The sequence below is a fragment of the Tupaia chinensis genome, unplaced genomic scaffold (genome assembly GCF_000334495.1).
Source record: "Tupaia chinensis unplaced genomic scaffold, TupChi_1.0 Scaffold000283_1, whole genome shotgun sequence".
NCBI lineage: Eukaryota > Metazoa > Chordata > Mammalia > Scandentia > Tupaiidae > Tupaia > Tupaia belangeri.
In genome coordinates this window covers 384,444-391,527 of record NW_006159766.1, presented here as the reverse complement: position 1 = coordinate 391,527, position 7,084 = coordinate 384,444, and the positions used below count along the sequence as shown (strand labels likewise).

Here is a 7,084-nt window from a genome sequence, read left to right as displayed (position 1 = left end):
AAATCCGGAGCCTCCTGAACGTGACTGTCCCGGGCGAAGTGGCCCTGGACCGGCCGAAGCCACAGCCTGAAGAGACCCAGGAAGAGGAAAGGAGGAGGTAAGCGGGGCCGCCGCCTCCTCCCGGCGGCGCGGAAGACACCCGGGTGGCCGCCTGGGCTGGCGACACTAGCAGCGCTCCCCCCCAGTGCCGCGCCGGAGCCTTCCGCTGCAGCAGCCTCAGTCCGGAGGAGGAAGGGAGCCAACCCACTTTCCCAGCGCTTCGGCTCTTCTCTCCAGCGTGAGTGACCCCGGGAAAGGGGGCGCGGAGCGGGAAAGTGGGCGGGCGCTGCTGCTCCCTCCTGGAGTTTTGCTGATGGTTCCCTTTGGTGTTGGGGGTGTGTGGGTGGAGGGTGTACCGGTATCCCTGGCTCCGGAGCGAGATGGTATCTGGGAGTCCTTGTAGGTCTTTGTACCGGGAATGCGCGAGTGCAGGTTTCTCAGTCCAGATGCTCGCACCTATCTGGCTGGTAGCTAAGGGAAATTGAGGAAGCCAGAGCAAAACGTGCACACAAAGGGCATCTCTGTAATACACCTTTTCCTGGTGCCCGGGGGATGATCAGTGCTGTCGTTTTTGTTTCTGGGGAACTTTCAGATGCATTCCCCAGTGAGAATCTCTTATTCTGTGAACCCTTTTAAGTAAAAGTCCCTTCTTTTATTTTATGCAGCTTTCATGAGAGATTTAAAAAAGAATACCTATTGGTACAGAAGTTTTTTGTCTTTTTTTTTTTTTTGCCTTCTTATTCCTGGGTCCAGTTCTTGTCTGTAAGGAGGACACTGTAACGGATATCAATTACTCAGGAAATTCTGAGTTCTTAGGAGTCACAGCTCATTTGGGGGAGCAGTGTTTGTTCCAAGTTGTTACTTTTTTCTACCTTTATGTGTATGTGTGGGTTTTTCTTTCTTTCTAAAGCTCTTTTTCTTTCTTTCTTTTTTTTTTTTTTTGAGTACATGTCTTAAATAAATGATAGCATTTTTATTTGGGAGAATGACTTGAGGCTTTGTTTGAGTTCTCTTTATCAATTTAGGGAGAAATTATTGATAATTCATTGAAGAATTACTTTCCCTTGCATTATTTTATTCATTTTTAACGTTTGTTTTTTTCTTGAATGCTTACTTGCATGCAAGTGAGAGAGAAAAAAAGAGAGAGAAACAGACAGCCAGCCAGCACTCCTAACAGGATCTTGACAACACTCTCTATCCCCATCCTCAGCTGCTGGGATCAGGGGCAGGAGTGTGCCCTGGTGTATTCAGGGAGGACTCGTCTCCTGATGTGAAGCCTGAGCCTTCTGGTGTGGGCCAGCCTGCTGATAACTGCTGTGCCACAGCCAGGCACCTTTTCCCTTTTGCAGTTGAAGTCTACAAAATCTTCGACAGGTAGAGGTTCCTAAAAGCAATCAGGATTTCATATATTTATTCAGACCTTAAAGGTTAAACTTAGAGTGTCGAATTTCGCGTGACAAGACCTAGGCACTACTACAGTGAGACTTATGGCCCATTGAGACAGCAATGTTGCCTCGGAAGCCACAGCTGAGAGATGCTTTTGGTGATGAATGTAAACCTGGGGTTATATATTCCAAGTTCTCCATTCATGGTATTGATGCTGTTTATTTAAAACTATCAAACTTATCAGCATTTTGATCTTATGGGTTTTATCTTTTAAAGTAATTAATTCTGTAACATTATTAGTCTCCATATAATGAAACAGTTTTCAACCTGTGTCCTTAAAGTTTCAGATCACATGAGAGTTTGTTTTGAAAAATGCTTGTATAGTCCTGAGTTCATCTGTTCCTGGTGTTATTCATTTTGATTATTTTTTAAGCATCATCTTTACAACTCTTTTTGTTAGTCTTAGAATAATTTCTTCTATTTCTCTGACCTCTTTGGCCTCCTCTGGAACTTGTCCAGCTGATGTGTTTTGTTTACATGCCTGTTCTTAGGCTTTTGTAAGGAACCTTAAACATACTGACGTAAAAATATTGAGCAGTAGATGTAATAATTCAGGCTTATTAACATTGGAAACAAATATTTCTGGGTCTACTGTCTAATTTTGTGACCTTGAGAAAGTTATGTATTAGAGGATGGTCAAGAGAAATCTGGTCTTAACTAGGCTATGTTTTTGGGGCAGAGGGAAGGACAGACTAACATACTGTAGTTTTTGTGTAGATTGTACTGGGTCAGAGATAGTTACTGACTTTAGGACCTACTTTTATTGTTTTGACAATACATTGGTTAAAAATTATGGCAAGATGGGACCAGCAGGTGCCATTGTGGTTAAAGTGCTGGACACTCCCACATGGCCAACTATTGTTCGAGTCCTGGACCTGGTGGCTTGTTTTCTCACTTTCCCTCTCTTTTTCTCTCTGTCTTTCTCTGGTCAAATTAAAGTAAATGAGTGAATAAATTAAATTAAAATTATTTAAAAAAATACTATGGCAATGTGGGACCCGCAGGTGGCATGGTAGTTAAGGCACTGGATACTCCCTCTTGGTCAACTGTGGTTCAAGTCCTGGATCTCATGACTTGCTTTCTCACTTTCCTTCTCTCTCTCTGTGTCTCTCTCTGGTCAAATTAAAATGAATGAATGAATAAATAAATAATTCTTTTAAAAAATTATGGCAGTGCTTCATTGCATATTTGGGTAGAAATCACAAGGTATTTGGGTCCCTGTCTTTGAGTACTTTTATTTATGGGTGGCAGAGACAGACACACACTACAAATTGTGTAGGAAAGGGAGCATTGACCAGTATATTTTCATACTGCTGTAGGTACTGTGTTTCTTATCTTATAGATGTGGATGTAGTTGCATCTTTTTCACTAGTGATATGTGGGTTTTGGAACTAATTGAAACATCAGAACCAAATATAGGAAGAAATGGGCAGGTGGAGACAAAATATTGATATTTAAGACTTTTGGAATTGGAACATATGTGGGGCAGATATGATTAGGGAGTAAGCTTGATGGGAATACAGAAGAAGGTTGTTGAGTAGGTTAGGGTCAATTTGTGTTTGTAGGTAACATGGTTACAGTCCAAAGAAGCAATGGAAAACAATGTTCCTAAGAAGGTAGCTTCAGGTGTTTGGATTGAAATTACATTTTAGTCCAAGGCATGCCTGGATTAAGATTTTATTTTTCTAGGGAACCAACTTTTTTTTTTGGGGGGGGGGGGGTTTTTGCTGTAGAGCGCATGCGCTTGCCAGAAAGACAGAGACAGAGAGACAGAAAGCGAAAAATCACCTCCCGGGGGGGATGCCCACTCTGCAGTCCCTTCTCCAACATTCTCTTTGGATCTTGAGCACGCATGCACACGCACCTGGCGTGAGTTTAAGCCACCAGGTCTGGGACTTGAACCTCAGTCGACTACATGGGAGTCCAGCGACATAGCCATTATGCTAACTGTTGACCCCTGGAAACCAACATTTTTTAATAAAGTAATTTTATTTCATTTTATTTTAATTAACTAATTTATAGTTAAAAATTTTTTATTTTTTATTTTTGGAGAGGTTTTTGCTATAGGGTGTATGTGCTCGCCAGACAGACAGAGAGACGGAGAGATAGAAAGCGAGAAATCACCCCCAGGGAGGATGGCCACGCCACAATCCCTTCTCCTCCATTCTCTTCTCAGGATCTTGGGCACGCACGCACACGCGCCTGGTGTGAGTTTAAGTGTCTGGGTCCAGGATGCAAACCACGGTCGACTACATGGGAGTCCAGCGACATAGCCATTATGCTAACTGCTGGTCCCTAGTTTTTAAACATTTTTTATAATTATTTTTATTTAATTTTATTCATCACCATCATCATTATTTTAATTTGAACAGAGAGCACATGAGAGGGAAAGTAGAAAGGAAGCCACCAGGTCCCAGACTTGAACTGTACTCATCCATGTCGGAGTCCAGTGCCTTAACTAATATGCCACCTGCTGGCCTCTAATTTATAGTTTTCTACAAGGTGTGTGCACTTGCATGAGAGAGGCAGAGGGGGAGAGAGAGGGAGTGAGAGAGAGAAAGTGAGAAATCACATCCCTAGTGGGGATGGCCATGGCAGTCCCTTCTCCATTTTACTCTTCGGATTTTGGGCACATATGCATACGTACCTGGCATGTTTTCTTTTTTTTTGGAGAGGTTTTCGCTATAGGGCGCGTGCGCTTGCCAGACAGACAGAGAGACAGAAAGCGAGAAATCACTCCCCAGGGGGGATGGCCATGCCGCAATCCCTTCTCCTCCATTCTCCTCTCGGGATCTTGGGCACACACGCACACACGCCCGGTGTGAGTTTTAAGCCACCGGGTCCGGGATGCGAACTGCGGTCGACTACGTGGGAGTCCAGCGACATAGCCATGACGCTAACTGCTGGTCCCACACCTGGCATGTTTTCAAGCTGCTGTGTCTGACACAGACGGTGCAAGCGACTATGTGGGATCCAGCTGCCTTAAATCACCAGACCACGGGCCAGCCTGAGGATGAACGTGATTGTTGAGGGGCTATGCAATAGGAGTCAAAAACAAGATGCTCCCCACATTTTAGTATGGTGTTAGTGATTTCTTACCAAAAGGAATTCAGAATTTGGACAGTACACTTTGTTTTAGACATTAAACACTTGAAAGTTGGGTAATGGTGCAATATAAAGAGAAGAAAATATCAATAACTGAATAAACGATATTCTGAAAACTGTTGGGAGTCATGTCCAGAATATTTAGGCTTCCAGGAGTATCAGCGGGGAGTGAAGAGCGTGGGGTGGATGGAGAGGTGCAGGTTAAGTAAGCAAAGATCGAGGAAGGGCATAGAATGGGTAAGTCTCTCATTAAAACAGGCGTTTTAAATGTGGGTAAGTGTTGAAGTGGAGGGACCAGACATCGACACAGTGATAAAACACCATGTTCCTTGAGCCGACTCACCGGAAAAGGTTCAGGGTTAGTTTCTGGAGCCATCCCTGAGAATGGTGGGTACACTGCTGCCCCTGGTCTGGGCCTGGCTGAAGCTGGGGAGGTGATACCCACAGGTACTACTGTGTCAAGACTCCGGCCCGGGGAGGCAGATGGTGGCCCAGCAGTGAAGCATGATACTGTTTGAAGATGACCTACATGGAAAGGTCCTGGGATTGTGTCCCTGTTGAGGCTGCTGCCTTTTTTCTCACTCATGGAAGAAATAAATAAACTTGGGAAAAAACCCCAAGATACTGGGATGCTCTGTCTCTTTTATTGATGGAAGAAATGGATTTTTTACAAATCTTAAAAAAAGAGTTGAAATTGAAAAGGAACAGTCTTTAAACATAACCACCAATTTAATCCTGGGACATGAGAGTCTGTATTTCTTTCACACAGCTGTAAGTTTCTTTTGTAAAGTGTGTAGGTTCTTGGACGTTAAGTTCATCAGAATATATAGGATTTCTGTGTTAGGGAATTATAAGTAAAAGGACAGATTTGTTTCCCAAGTTCATGCTTTTGTTTGCCCTGCATTATTATTTTGCTAAGTTTGGTCTTCATATGATGAAGTGGAGCTAAAAATAGCTGACAGGGAAGGCTGCTTCCCTTGCTTGCCGTTGGTGTGCGTCTTTGTGTCCCATACAATAGAGGGGATATCCCTGTGTTGGCGCAGCAGTGCTGAAAATGCTTTTTTTTTTTTTTCAACTTTTTAATTAAAAAACAAGGAACAAGTTGACCTTTAAAAAATAAATCCATGCATCTTTGAGGCTTGCATGCATTGTTGTCTTTAGCCAGGAATAAGGACTGTGAGCTGGAGAATATACCTTCACACTTTTTTATGTTCCTTTGTTGGAATTCAGCATCTTCCTCGTAGTTTCTTTGACTTCCGCAGAGAGACCGTTAAAGTGACAGAACTCTTTGGGGCAGAGGTAACAAACGGGACAGTGCATGGCGGACCCTCATGAGGGGGTTGCCATTTTCATTATATTATGAAGCTAGGACTGGCTTTCAGAGGAACAGTGGGGCTGGTTATTTTATGGGGTCTCTATTTTCTAGTTGAGTTCTGTTTCTCTGGGCTGTCTTAAAATGATTCTGTATAGGACCAGCAGTTAGCGTAATGAGAGAGAGGAAAAGTGAGAAAAAAAAGTGAGAAATCACCTCCCTTCTCCTCCATGCTCTTCCTGGGCTTTTGGGCATATATGCATGTGGGCCTGCTGTGAGTTTCAAGCTGTCGAGTGTGGGACTCGAACTGAGGTGGGCCATGTGTGAATCCAGCGCCTTTAACCACCACACTACCTGCTGGTCCCAGTCTACTTGCATTTTTTAATTAAGATAGCATAGGGACCAGCAGGTGGCATGGTGGTAAGGGTGCTGAACTCCCACATGGCCAACCATGGTTTGAATCTTGGACCTGGCGACTTGCTTTTCCACTTTCTCTCTCTCTCTTTCTCACTCTGTCCCTCTATGGTCAAATTTAAATAAATAAATAAAATTAAATGAATAATTCTTTATAAAGATAGCATAATTGGGGAACAGCAGTTAGCATAATGGCTGTTGGTGGACTCCCATGTAGTCGACTATGGTTCGAGTCCTGGACCCAGTGGCTTAAACTCACGTCGGGCGTGTGTGTGTGCATGCCCAAGGTCCCGAGAGGAGAATGGAGGAGAAGGGATTGCGGCAAAGCCATCCCCCCGGGGGGGTGATTTCTTGCTTTCTGTCTCTCTGTCTCTCTCTGTCTGTCTGACTAGTGCATGCACTCTATAGCAAAAACCTCTCTCTCAAAAAAAATTGATATAGAGTGATATACTCATTTTTTATACGCACATGGTTGAAAGAATCTTTAAAGATGTTTATGGAATGCTCTTGAAAAGTTCTGAAAACAAAACATTTACTTCAAATGTAAATTATAAGAGTTTTTGTGGTTGGTTTGAATATTTATTAGTCAAATTATAGGAACAGTAAGGTTGGATACTTCTATCTCTTAAAGACTTGCAATGACTGAGTCAGTAGGTAAGTGGGTAGAACTACGTGTAGTTGCTCCAAGAATTTTATTTTGGTAATTTTGAGTATCATATATATATATATATTTTTTTTTTTTTAATTTTTTAATTTTTTACTTTTTTT

General features: G+C 43.0%; 1 protein-coding gene across 6 annotated transcripts in view; it reads left to right on the top strand.

Annotated features, from left to right (window-relative positions):
• The first annotated feature begins 6 nt into the window (after positions 1-6).
• The window catches only part of FBXW7 (F-box and WD repeat domain containing 7), a 242,278-nt gene continuing 235,200 nt past the window's right edge, over positions 7-7,084 (top strand). For all 6 annotated transcript variants that reach the window (XM_027772562.1, XM_006150311.3, XM_027772563.1 and 3 more), the window contains exon 1: positions 7-277. The gene's annotated coding sequence lies outside the window, so the exon portion shown is untranslated. The remainder of the gene's footprint in view (positions 278-7,084) is intronic.